General features: G+C 45.8%; 1 pseudogene; it reads right to left on the reverse strand.

Annotated features, from left to right (window-relative positions):
* Window positions 1–583: 583 nt before the first annotated feature.
* Window positions 584–13,402, reverse strand: part of LOC129690988 (60S ribosomal protein L10a-like) — a 14,568-nt pseudogene continuing 1,749 nt past the window's right edge.

The following is a 13,402-nucleotide window of genomic DNA, read 5'->3' on the forward strand; positions in this document are numbered from 1 at the left end:
CTATGGGAACAGAGGTGGGGCTGTGGGAAGTAATGACTATCTTTTAGTCTGGGTAAGATTTAGGGTTAAGGAGATCTACGATAAAGACAAAGTCCTTGCCCGATATACAGAATATTGGTCTGGTATTAAAGAGCCTAACAAAACACCTAAGGCTGGACAACTTTGAGGAAAAGTGGTTCATTTTGACTCACAGTGATCCAAGTCCAAGAAGGGAATATACTTGAGAAAGCTTTCTTGTGGTAAAGTACTAGGCCAACCCAGAGGAAGAAAGCCTACCCATACACCTCTGTTGGTATCTTGCCTCACTAAGCTCACTCATGGGGTACAAGCCAAGAGATTTTGTCTGACTTCCTAACTTCATACATGCCCCCAAAGCCGTACTTCTAAACATGGCATTGGGGGAACAAGCTACAGCCTCATGCATGCTGCCACTGAGCTAACAGCCAGCCATCTTAATTTTTCATTAAGAATCAGCTTCTCATGACATTCTCTAGGCTGGTCCTGTACTCTCTGTAGCCACAGCAAGCCTTTTAACTTTTTTTTTTGTAGCAATAAGGTTTATTGAGGTATCCTAGTACAGATGCTAGAGCTTGCCTGTGGAGCTCTTGAAGTACAAAGCCCAGACATTTTGCCAGTTCTTCTTGAGCAAGGGCACCAAGAACTTGACAACCAGGAGGATGCTTTAGACCAGCTCATCATCCATCACCTTCATGTGGCAGGCAGCAACCGCCAGATGCAGCACCCTCTCATCTGGAACTTGATCATGGGTTTCACCTCATCCACTTTGGCCTCCATGCTTTCATTGTGTGTCAGCAGGGAAGCCTACTTGCCAGACTTCTTTAGGCCAGGGCCCAGAATGTATGGTATCTGCTTGATCGTAGACTTGGAGGACAAAAAAGTGTCATACTTCTTGGCCAGCATTTTGACCAGCTTCCTGTTCTTATTAAGATTCTTCATCACTTCCATGTCCATGTGAGAAATATCCATGGCCTTGGCTTCATCACAGTATGCACATGGAGAGCTTGGGGTAAGAAGAAAACTTATGCCTGACCGTGTCCAAGAAGTGTTTGTCTTTCTGGGGGTCATAGTTCTCCAGGCTGATCTGCAACTCCAACATTTCCAGAAACCTGCAGCTCACTTACGCTTGTTCCCATTCAGAACCTCCCATACCGACTTGCCTGCTCATGGCTGCTCTATCCATGAAAATCGGAAAAGAGTAGGCCTTTAATTTTGAATATCCTCCCTAGTAGACTGAAATCACAGGCCCAATTCAGAATCCTGCATGCTTACTTGCTGTGTTCTCTGCCTATGAGGGGGTGGGGAGGGAAACTTGGTCTGGCATGGGCTTTAGAAATCTCAAAGCTAACCCCTAGTAACACACTTCAGCCAACAAAGCCACACCTACTTCCAATAAGGCCACACCTTCTAATCCAGTAACTATTCAGGTAACAAAACATTTAAATATATGAGCCAATGGGGGCCATTCTTATTTAAACTACCACATTTATACACAGAAAATTTGGAAGGAAGGGAAGAAAGAAACATTGAGGAAGTTACAGTGATCCTTGGCAAAAACTAAACAAAAGCAATAACACATTACTTTACCCTGTAGGACCCTGTACCTCACATGCAATTTGTACAGCAGACAGGCCTGAATGCCTCATCTCCCGGGCCAATGTCATCTGAGAGATGCTTTCTGCAAATCTACTCCACCCCTTCCAAGAAGCAAGTCATTTCATGACATTGTCCTATTCAAAACCCCAGTGTTCTGTCCTGTGGGAGCAGAAACCAGTCCTCTATCTACTGGGCCTTGCTCAACTGTCCTGGCCTATCCCTGCTGCTCCTGCCAGATCACACACCAGCATCTCCAGACCTCACCATCACTCTCCTACCTTTTCTTTTGCCCACCTTCAGGTCCCTTCCTCTCTGCCACAAGCTCCTTCTCATTTTATATTGTGCTTTTTTATAATGCAGAGGTCTTTGGCCTTTTTATATGTTTACATCTTTTTTCCTGTTCTTTGTGTATTTTTATTGATTTATTATTTATTACAATTTGTTCACTTTGTATCCTGGCTATATCCCCCTCCCTCATCTCCTCCCAGTCCCACCCTCCCTTCCTTTTCTTCCCGTAAGGCCCTTCCCTAGTCCACTAATTGGGGAGGTCCTCATTCTCTATTATCTGACCCTCGCCTTTCAGGTCTCATCAGAACTGGCAGCATCCTCTTCTTCTGTGGCCTGGCAAGGCTGCCCATCTGCCTTGGGGGAGTTAATCAAAGAGCCAGCCACTGAGTTCATGTCAGAAACAGCTCCTGCTCCTCTTACTAGAGAACGCACATGGAGCTGCTTATGGTCTACATCTGAGCAGGGGTCTAGGTCCTCTCCATGCATGGTCCTAGGTTGGTGCATCAGTCTCTGCAGACTCTGTTGGTCTCCTTGTGGAGTTCCTGTCCCCTCCAGGTCTTTCTATCTCTCCTTTCTTCTGTAAGATTCCCTGAACTCTGCTCAAAGTCTGACTGAGTCTCATCATCTGCTTCGATACCCTGCTGGGTAGGTTCTTTCAGAAGCCCTCTCTGGTACAGGCTCCTGTCCTGTTCCCTGTCTTCTCCCACTTCCAATGTCTATATTGTTTGCCCTTCTGAATGATGACTAAGCATCTATGTCTTAAAGGTCTGTCTTTCCCACTCCCTGCTGTGGCCAACACCCAGTACTCTGTCACATAGGCTGGCTTCAATTTAACACACTCCTGAGGTAAGTGGTGAGTGAGCCTAGGAGCTGACATTCCCTCTACCCAGTCTTTACCCAGATATCCTCCACCCAAGGGCAGTGATCATAGCATTTGGCCCTGGGAGTCATGTCACCACTGCTCAGGGCCTAAATGCCAACCAATGATATGAATACGGCCATAGGAACTCAACCTCACTGCTCACATGCAACTTTATTTAGAGATACTGAGAACTGAATCTCACACCACAGTTATGTGTCACAAAATACCACCTTCTAATCCTTTTCATCCTTTAAAAACATAAAGAAACAGATCCATGCGAAAGATGAAGATGGGGAGCATGTATAACGTCTGCCCGGCAAGATCCACTAAAGAGTGGAAAGATGTGGCTTTTTGCACAAAAAGACCAAGTAAGTAGATATTGGAGCTGATTCTTGAGCTGGGAGTGGGTAGATCATAAAGATAAAGATTGGAGGCCCCCACCCAGATATCCTACACACCTGTGTCACTGTCCAGGCTTCAGTACAGGGCATTTGGTTAGCCAGATAGCCCAGCCCTGCCAAAGGGAATGTCCCAGCACACACAGTGACGAAGTTCCTCACTGGGGTGGGGAAGGGGCAGGGCAAACACAGAGCAAGGTCAGCGTGGATAGCCCAGGTCTGTCGGAAGGATACAATCTCAGAAGATAAATTCACTGAGGCCATGAGACTAACAATGCAGGCTTCAGAGGAAGACTTCTGAAGTCCCCTCCCTGTCACCACAGGCAGATGGAGGCTCCTATGTGGAAGCTGCTGCTGGCAGGTAGGAAAGAACAGCCTGAATGGCAGCAAGGGGCTCATTGATTCATGGATCTATATCAAGGTGGAGGGAGGTCTTGAGTGGAGTGCTCCTGTCCTCACCCTGTCCCTGTCCAGTGATTCTATCAATGGCTTGGATAAAGACCTAACAGGCCCGCTTGTCAAATTTGCAGATCAAAGCTCAGGGGGTGGCTAATGTGGTGGAAGAAATACTCTGGGTAAGAAAGCCTCTTGACAAGCCAGAACAATGAACTGCCGTGCTAGACAGGATTCAGCTGGGTTGAAAGCGCAGACCTCCTCCATCACTCGCTGCTTAATGAAACCAATCCAGTCAGACAGGCCCTAAGGGCTCTGTCAACCCTTGTTTTGACCTGGGGTCATTTTACAAGGTGACCTCATCCCTAGGAGCCTAGCCTGATAGCGGGACTGGCCTTGGAAAGGAGAGTGGGCTTCCATTATCTGAGGAAATAACAGCCCCAGCCAATATCACTCATCTTTCCATGGATGCTGATTGTGGAGTACTCAGACAGAAGAACAAATGAGCATGTGTGTGAGTGCTGGGGCGGGCAGCTGTGGGAGGAGGCGGCAGGCTTGCTGGCCAATTGAGAGTTGTTCTCTCATTCTGGACAGCTTGAGAGCCCCCAGGTGAATATGACAGGAAGCTGGCTTTTGGTTAAATTTAAGCACAGTTTTATTTTATTATTTTATTTTATTTTATTTTATTTTATTTTATTTTATTTTATTTTTCTAACAAGAGCTGTACTGTCTCCTGGACTGTATGCTCTGATTCTGGCAGTGATGGGCATGGCCCGAGAGCCATCTGTCCGGGACCCCAAGGGAATTTCTTAATGGCAGATGGAACCACAGCAAGTTGCCATCCAAGCCCCAGCTCTACAGATGGGAAGGCCGAGGCCTGAGGGGACAGGAGGTACCTGAGAATAGCTCATGGAACAGCCAAACCTGGCAGGACTCCAGGGTCTGACTCTTCCGTATTAAGCTTTTCAGTTCACTCTCCTGGAGGTACCAACGAGCCATGTGCAAGAGACTCAAAAATGGAGTGTGCCTATGCTGGGTTTGGAAAGAAGACAGGGTGAGACATACCACTGGGATTCAAGAAAGCACAGCAAGATCAACTCGAGTTGGGGAAAGCCTTTTCCTAGGGAGATATAAACAAATGCACACATCCTGCTCACAGGCCACCAATGGCAAACTGAAACATTCCTCCAGCAAAGTCCAGCAACAGGAAATGAATTTACGAGGATCCCTTACTGGGTGAGGGGTTATTTACAGTAGCAGGGGACCCCACAGCAACCCTTCCACTGCAAATCTCGCTGCAGCATAGGTAAGGATTTCCTCACAGCTGCATAGGTGGAGCTCACCTTCAGTTACCTTCCACACTCGGAGTAAGAACCCTGAGCCCACGAGGCCATGTGCAGTTACGTTAAAGCCAAATGCAGCTAGCTCAGAGGTGCAGGAGAAAGCAGCTGGAGTCTTGGTAACCCAGCCTGGGAAAAGCCAGGGGCTCAGAATGCCCAGAGTTTTCTGCTAAACCCCATACTTTGATGTGATTCCTTCCGAGTATCAACTGGGCAGGATGGCCACTCCTCATGAATCAACCTGTGACATTGTTCACACGCGGCATTCCGCATGGCATGTGGCTTCAGTGTCGACAGATTGATCCCTGTGTATGATATCCTTCACATCCAAACCAAATCAACAGGAGACAAAAAACTTTCAAACTAAAATTTCCAGGAAGAGAAACGGCCACGCCCATGCTGAATTGTTGGAACCCAGTGGTTATGGAGAGTTGGAATGGCACAAACCCAGAGCCAAATTGTCTCTGGCCATCTTCAGTCCCCTTGATAGTCACATGCTGCCCACCTCTGGGTCTGACCTGACATCCTTGTAACTTTCACATGAAACTTGTCAGGGTGTATTAACAGCCTTTACCAACCAAAAAGCTAAAGATGTCCTGGGGCACCATCCTATAAGCCTGTCCAACCACCCAAGACAAAAGCTCAGACTTGAAAAGTGAATAATTTAGTTTTGTGGGGGAAAGGGGAGGAAATGATCCTGTTTTGAGTAAGTTTGTAATTTCATGTTGGGCTGCACGCACAGCTGTCTTGGCCATGTGTGTCACTGTGTTGGACATGCGTCATGGGATTCTCCTCTTCTCTGCAAGTGCCTGCTTGGTGTTTCCAAAGAGCCTTGATCTACGGCTCATTCTTTTGTTCTGTCGCTTTAAAACCTTCATGAAACATTTCCTGCACTGAAGCATGTTATTCTGAACAATTGCATCTGTGCCCTCGGGCCTCAGGAATACACTCTATCTCATTTTCTTTGAGGCAAGAGCTGTGTTCTGTCAACATGATCTTTCGACATGCTAAAGCAGCATATCCTGTTAGCCTAAGCATGGGTTTGCCTCAAGTTTTTTTTTTTTTTTTTTAATGATAAAGCTAGAAACAACAGTAACAATTTTAAAAAATGCACAAAATGTGGGAATTCACACCAGCCCCTTTACACATGCAAGGAAGTAATGGTTGACATACCAGTGTGGGCTCCTCCCTCTCTTCACATATTAACACTCTTGCTTTACTTCTTAATGAGGTGGGATGGCAGGAAGGCCTGGTGTGACTGTAGGACTGACAGGGAAAAGAGGATGTTCCATCCTATTGAGAGATGGTCCCTAAGGACCTATCATTCTCTCTTTTCCAACTCCAGATGCAATGTGACCAAGTTCCTATCTGAACTTCCAGGCCACGATGGAGTGTACCTCAAACTGTATGCCCAAAGAAGCTTTTTCTCCTTTAAAACAAAACCAAAAACAACAACAAAAGACCGCTGAGGATCAAAGCTTCGAATATGCCAATGTTTCTTTCTCTAGGACACACTTGGCTCCGTTAGGGACACCCCAGAGGCTCTCTTTCCTTACACTTGGGCACACCTGGCCTAGAGCACCAGAGACCCACTGCAGTCTGCAAGACTAAGGAGGTTGCTCCTGGCTCAGGCCAGTGTGTATGGTCAGGAGGGTGGCCACCGAGAGTGAAGCTGACTGCAGAAATAGGATGCCTGCGAACATGGATGACTCAGGAACAGTGCCCACACTTTGTCCCTGTCTGTGGTTCAGGCTGAGGTCTCAGCTTCCATGTCATCAGGCTGCAGCCAGGTCAGTGCTATTTGGCCTGATGGCCACTTACAGAACTCTCCACCCTCCATGCATGCCCCAGTGGCCTCGACAAGAACATGCTAGGATGCTCTATGCTGTTTCTATGCACAAAGAAAAGCAAAAGAAAACTCATGCTAGCTGCAGGCAACTGCCCTGGAGCATTGAGCAGGCATGGGAGACACAGAGTGGGAAGACAGATCTGTGGTGGTCATTCTGCAAACCTGGGCCTGACAGTGAATACATGGCTGCTCGCTGTGGGACCAAATCTTCATTCTCCCAGATCAGCCTGAACTAGGAATGTGCTCCATACACTGACTGGAAAGCCATCTGCTTTCCACTGGGCCCCTCTTCCCACCTCCCTGATCCTCAAGCAGAACATAAAAGGTTCACAGAGCCAGCAGAGATGTCAGGGTTGACATCTATCATGTCCCCTCTGCTTCCATCACACTATCCAGCCATACATCCTTTGTAGACAGAACCCTGCAGTAGAGTCCGTGAACTATCTGCCTTTCAGGAGGCTGAGGAAAGGAATCTCTGAGCTGGAGGTTCCACCTGATTGCAGCAGCTGGCCAGATGGTAGGTCTTTCTCCACTTGACATCAGGCCTTCAGGCTTGTCCCTATGAAAGCACACATGTTCCACTGAGGTGGCCTGCTCATGGACAGACTTGTGCCTCCCACTGCCATGTGTCCCTGGCGCCAGTTGAAAGGGCCATGCTTTGTGGGCAAGAGGAGGCATCTCTCTCTCCCTCTGCTCTGACAGCCTGATCCTCTTGCACCCTGCATCCCAGCTGGAGAAGCAGCCTGTGGACTTACAGAAGCTTGAACTCTCTGAGAAACAGAAAATGTCACTGGCAATTTTAATTAACCGTGGGAATGAGGTCTGTGCTCTTGTCCTCGGCTGGACAATTAGGCTCTGCGTGGTCTCAGTATTCTGGAGGAATGTCGGGTATCTCCCTGAACCACTCCACTGAGACTGAGCCCTTCTGTAAGACTAGGGGACAGACACATGGGGCATTGGATCTGTGTCCTGATGTGCTTTGTTCAAACATTTGTTACTCAGCCATCAAGCAAGGCTGAAGGCCTCCATGTTCAGTCCTCTCAGAGGTTGGATTACTCAGTGTTTTACCCACATTAAACTCATAGAATACCTCAGAGAAAGTCCTCCTGCTGTGTAAAAGATATGGGCTTCAGTGTCCCAGATCCAAGTCCCCACTCTGCTGTTTGCTAAACACGTGATACTCAGCAGCTGATTCAGCACACTGGGCCATATCCGCACAGCTCCGAAGTGTCTCTCCGAGCTTGATTTGTCTGGGTCAAGGGCAATAACATTCAGGTTTGTTACTAGAGGTTTCTCTCTGGGGTGTCACTCAGTGTGTGATGGACCTGTGTTTCTTTTTGAGATGCTCTTTAAATTTATTGTTAGTGTCTTGGCCATTTGATGCCAGAGTATCACAAATTTTGGATGATTATTTATTTTGGTGTTCTTAAAACTATTTCTGCCAGGCATGGTGGCACAGGCTTTTAATCTGCCAGCATTTGAGAGACAAAGGCAGGCAGATCTCTTGAGCGTTTGAGGCCAGGCTGGTCTACATAATGAATCTGAGGCTAGCCAGGGCTATAAACTGAGCCCTTGTGTCAGTTGTCAGGGTGTGAAAGAGCACTCTAGAAGCTGTACCCAGTTATCTGGGGACTGTGGGCACCTCTCTGTCCAGTCTGGTAACAGGACATGAACTCCAGTTGTGCTGTGAAGTTCTACAGTGCTTGTATGGTCAACCTGACTTATTTCATCCCTGCCTTACTCAGAATGTGTGTCTTGCAGCACTAGGTCCCTGGGTCCCCCAGTTCAGCCATGAATACTGAATGTGATTTTATTATTCTGTCTTCCTGAATACCTAAGCCAGACTATTTCTACATAAAGATTTTTTTTTTTTTTTTTTTTTTTTTTTTTTTTTTTTTTTTTTTTTTTTGGTCAACTAGTGAGTGACCCTGAGGTGTATTTCATCCAGGGAAGCAAAGTCAGTTTTGATTCTTCTCTTCCCCATTCATCATTTAGAGATGAGTGATTGCCTTGGTGACTGTGGGTGGGGCATTGCTTCATCTTGCTTTAGCTTGTCCTTAGGAAGTGACAAATGTCTCTCAATCAATTCCAGTCATCTTTTTTGATGCTCAATTTGTCTCCTGGCCTCATGTCTAAACACTGACCATGGGTGGCTTCTTTAGTCTGCAATCTTGTAACTTCTTTGGGTTGCCTTGCATATCCTCAGCATTGCATTTAGCTATTTTCCTCCAAGAGGTGATGGGTGTTTTTTGTTTGTTTGTTTGTTTGTTTTTAATGCTTATTTGTTTATTTGGTGAAACTGCTTAGAGACCAAAATCTAAGTTCTGGTGAATATAGCACTCTGGCCTGCCAATATTTCTGGGCACCTTTTTAAGAGTGAATGTTTTAAAAATTTATTTTCAATGTTCTTTTAAATATTCATGTTTTAAATTTTATTCTGTTTTACTGTGAATATTGTACATGTGTGTCACAGTGTGCATGTAAGGATCCGAGGACAGCTTTAGGGAGTCAGTTCTCCCTTCCCACCTCGGCGAGGCAGGGCCTCTTATTTATGCCATATTACGTAGTACTCCAGTCTAGCTGGCCCATGATGCTCCTCTCTCCACCTCCCGTTTCCCCATTGGATTCTATCCTTATCACATGGATTCCAGGGAACATCATCAAGTTTCCAGATATCTAGAGCAAGCATTGTGCTCACTGAGCCATCTTGATGGCCAAGGTGTGTGTGTGTGTGTGTGTGTGTGTGTGTGTGTGTTTTAAATAAGAAACAAATCACTAGTTTATGCCATACCTGACTCAGACGCTCAGCTGCTGGATTTTTCCAGCTTAATTGGCACCGCTCTTGTATCTTGCTTCCTTTATGCTGGAAACCCTGGCTCCGATGATGTCAATGTAATTACAGTATGTTTTGTCACCCATATATACATGGACTCACTTCAAAATATCAGCATTACTTGTAATCAAGGAGCCTCTGAGTACAGTGAGTGTACTTAGGAGAGACCCCTCTGGGGAGGTGCTGTGGGGATATTGAATTTAAAGTCAATTATAAGAATCCTTAGTTCTCTGTGTGTTTAGGCCCCTGACTTCAAATATGGTTTGTTTGGGGGTTGTTTTAAATTTTTCATGCTTTTATTTTCATTTGGATTCAATCTTTAAGAATTATTTAAACTTTATACAGTTTCCAAATCAAATCTGTAAAATAAGACCTTCTCCTTCCCCTATGTCTACCCTTGGCTCCCCCAAAGATGACTATTTAAATTCATTTCTGATTCACTGTTTCATTTGTTTGCCTCCCCTTTTCCATGTCTACAGGGGAAAAAATTATTTTGGAGCATCTACCTGGTCTTTGTGCTTTATCTCTGATTTGATAATCTGTGCCAGCAATAAGTACCAATTAGAGAGAGCAGAGACTCCCAGGGTCTCCTTGCACCCTGTGCAGCCCCTTGTTTGTTCATAGGCTCCAAAGAAAACAGCCAGTCCCACTTTGGGTTTTCCATGAGCCCAGCCTTTTGCTTAATAACAGCATCACGTTGCATGAAGACTCCTAGATCTTTGTGTGGCAGATGCATAGGCTACTCCATTCTATATACCCTTCTTTCTGTTTACAGCTGACTCCTAACATGGTGCCATGGAGACAACGAACATAGAGGGAAACCACAGGTAATTAGGCCAGGCTGCTGGTGGAGACAGGGAATCCTTCCCACACACCCACAGCATGGAAGAGGAAATGTCTCTTGCTTTGACATGGCCACATGGGATCGGGTTACCACGTGACTGAGAAGGGCCCTCAGGTTCTCAGTGGTGTGTCTCGAACCTAGAGGCACTCTGGTCCTTGCCTTCCTGTATCCTGGTTCCAAGTCAAGGCAGGGCTGTCTTGTCTTCTCATCTTTCTTCTCAACTGCATTGCTTCCTCTAGGAGAAGCCTAGACCTGTGTGGATCCTAACCATGCATTTAAATGCCCTATCTTTGGCCTGAAGGGGATGCTTGGCTCCACTCCTGTCTGTGCTCTTCACTCCTCCCCAGAACAGAGGGTCCACTCCCTATTGTTTGATATACAAATTATCTTTAGGCTTTCAGGGAGACTTTGCCCAATCCCACTCGTGAGTGTCCATAGTGGAGACAGCTGAGGTCTAGGTTCTCTTGCACGGTGTCTAGTTGTGCCAGGAGGTAGCTGTCCAGCCAGGAGTGTGTCTCTTTAACCTGCTTGTAACTGAAGGACACAAGGTTTGGGATGCTCCTGCATCACGTGCTTGGACTACTGCTACATTCTAATGCCAGAGATAAGTTTGAGGGTCCTCCTGCTGGGAGAGGGCAGATAGGGAGAAGAGCAAATGGGAGGTCCCCAGGGATGCTGTCAAAAAGAGGCTCTCTCTGCCTGGCTTAGTTCAGTCATTCAACGCAAGCAATGTCCTCTATTCTACTGGAGTGGTTGCGAATGATAGGATTTCCCTTTAAAGGTGTGATAATATTCTGGTGTGTATTAGCACAGTATCTTATTGAGTCTTCGGATGTTTGTTTCCAGTGGTCATTGCAGAGCTGATGACGCCTTGAAGTATTATTTCAACATCTTGATAGTTGTCTTAGTTAGGGTTACTATTGCTGTGGTGAAACACCATTACCAATCCAATAGGCTTATCCATCTTACACTTCTACTTCATTATCAATTGAAGTGAAGACAGGAACTCAATCAGGGCAGGAACCTGGAGGCAGGAGCTGATGCAGAGGCCATGGAGTAGGGCTGCTTACTAGCTTGCTCCCCATGGTTTGCTCAGCCTGCTTTCTTATAGGACCACCAGCCCAGGGATGGCCACACCCACACTGGCCTGGGCCCTCCCCTATCAATCACTAATTGAGAAAATGTTCTACAGGCTTGCCTACAGCTGGGTCTTCTGGAGGCATTTTCTCAGTTGTGGCTCCCTTCTCTCTGGTGATTTTAGCTTGTATCAAGTTGACATAAAAATATCTAGAATAATAGTCATATATTTTATTTGTCAATCACACTGTAGTAAATCTGGAGATCGGGAGAGGACAAGGCATGGGCAATGGGACAAACAAAACAAAACAAACAAACAAGAAAACAAAAGCCCAGAACAATTTTCAGAGGTCCGAAAGGAGTGACTTTATCGGGACACTATGGCCTCTGGGTGAGTTGTTCTCAAACGTTCTATTCCTAGAGAGCCTTTCAAGTACCAAGAATTACTGAGAACCAAGATGGTTAATTCTAATTGCACTTTTGATGTGTTTAAGAGACATCCAAGGCGTTAGGGAGGTGAACCTTTGGGCATTTCAGTGAGGGTGATTCCAGAGAGAATCAACCGAAAGGAAGAGAAACATCTCGACTGTGGGCAGCACCATGCCATGGACTGGAGTCCTTGACTGAACAAAGGAAAACTAAAATCCAGCCTCAGGACGCCCTCTTTTCTGCTGCCTGGTCCAGCAAGATTCGAGCGAGCAGCCTCCAGCTCCTGGTGCCACAGCTGAGGGCCACGCCCTGCCTCCCTCACCACCATGATGGACTATGCTGCTAAAGCCTTCCTTAAATTGCTTGGCGGGTATTCGTTCAGAATGAGGCAAACCTTAGGTCACATGGGTTAAGTTTATTGGTGTCTCACCATATGGCGAATTAACACTAGAACACATTGAGCACACTTGCTTATTTATTAACTCAAAGTTGCAATCAACCCGCTTCATGTAAACATAACTTATTTTTAATGAAAATTAAATTTTTTTTTTTTTTTTTTTAGAAAAAGCATAAGCTAGCTGGAAGCACAGAATCCTTTTACGTTTCTCTGCACCTCCTCAGTGACTGCTTTAATAGGAGACAGATGGGTCCTCAATTCCCTCCTGCATTCTAACTTGCAATATGTTGTTTTGCTTGAATTGTACAAAAACGGTTTGGTTGTACACAGATCATATGTATGGCAGAAAGATGGAATAACATTTAAAAAGATACTTCTGGATTATATGGAATCTATTTTCTTAAAGATTTATTTGATTTTAAAATTACACATACCGTGTGTGTGTGTGTGTGTGTGTGTGTGTGTGTGTGTGTGTGTGTGTGGTGGGGTGGGGTGCATGTGGGTTCAGTACCCATGGAGGCCAGAAGAGGGTGCTGGAACTGCAGGTACAGGCAGTTGTGAGCTTCCTGACATAGGCGCTGGGAACTAAATTTGTGTCTTCTGCAAGACTAATTATTACATTCTTTTCTTAACCACGGAACTATTTCTCCAAACTCAGGTTCTCCAGAACTCTAAAGCTTTTCTTCATATGAACTATTTTGGCTTATAATTATTGCCTGCTGGGTTTTGTTTGTTTTGTTTTTGTTTTGCTTTTTTTTGTTTTTTTTTCTTTTTGTTTTGTTTTGTTTTTCTCAAGATGGCTGGTTCATTGTTATAATTTTAGGAAAGTATCTGCCACACTCCTTTCTCAATAGCTGCAGTTCCTGTTACAGGATGCTATGGATCAGATCTAGAATGTTCCCCAGTGGCATCTCAGTTGGAGGCTGGGTCCCCAGACACTACTGTTGTGGTGCTGTTGGGAGACAGTGGATGACAATAAGAAGAGAGACCTAGAGAGTGGTCCTTGGGGCAATGGGGTGTGCCCTTTAAAATGTGTGTGTGTGTGTGTGTGTGTGTGTGTGTGTGTGTGTGTGTGTGT

The sequence above is a fragment of the Psammomys obesus genome, unplaced genomic scaffold (genome assembly GCF_907164565.1).
Source record: "Psammomys obesus unplaced genomic scaffold, mPsaObe1.curated_primary_1811, whole genome shotgun sequence".
Lineage (NCBI taxonomy): Eukaryota > Metazoa > Chordata > Mammalia > Rodentia > Muridae > Psammomys > Psammomys obesus.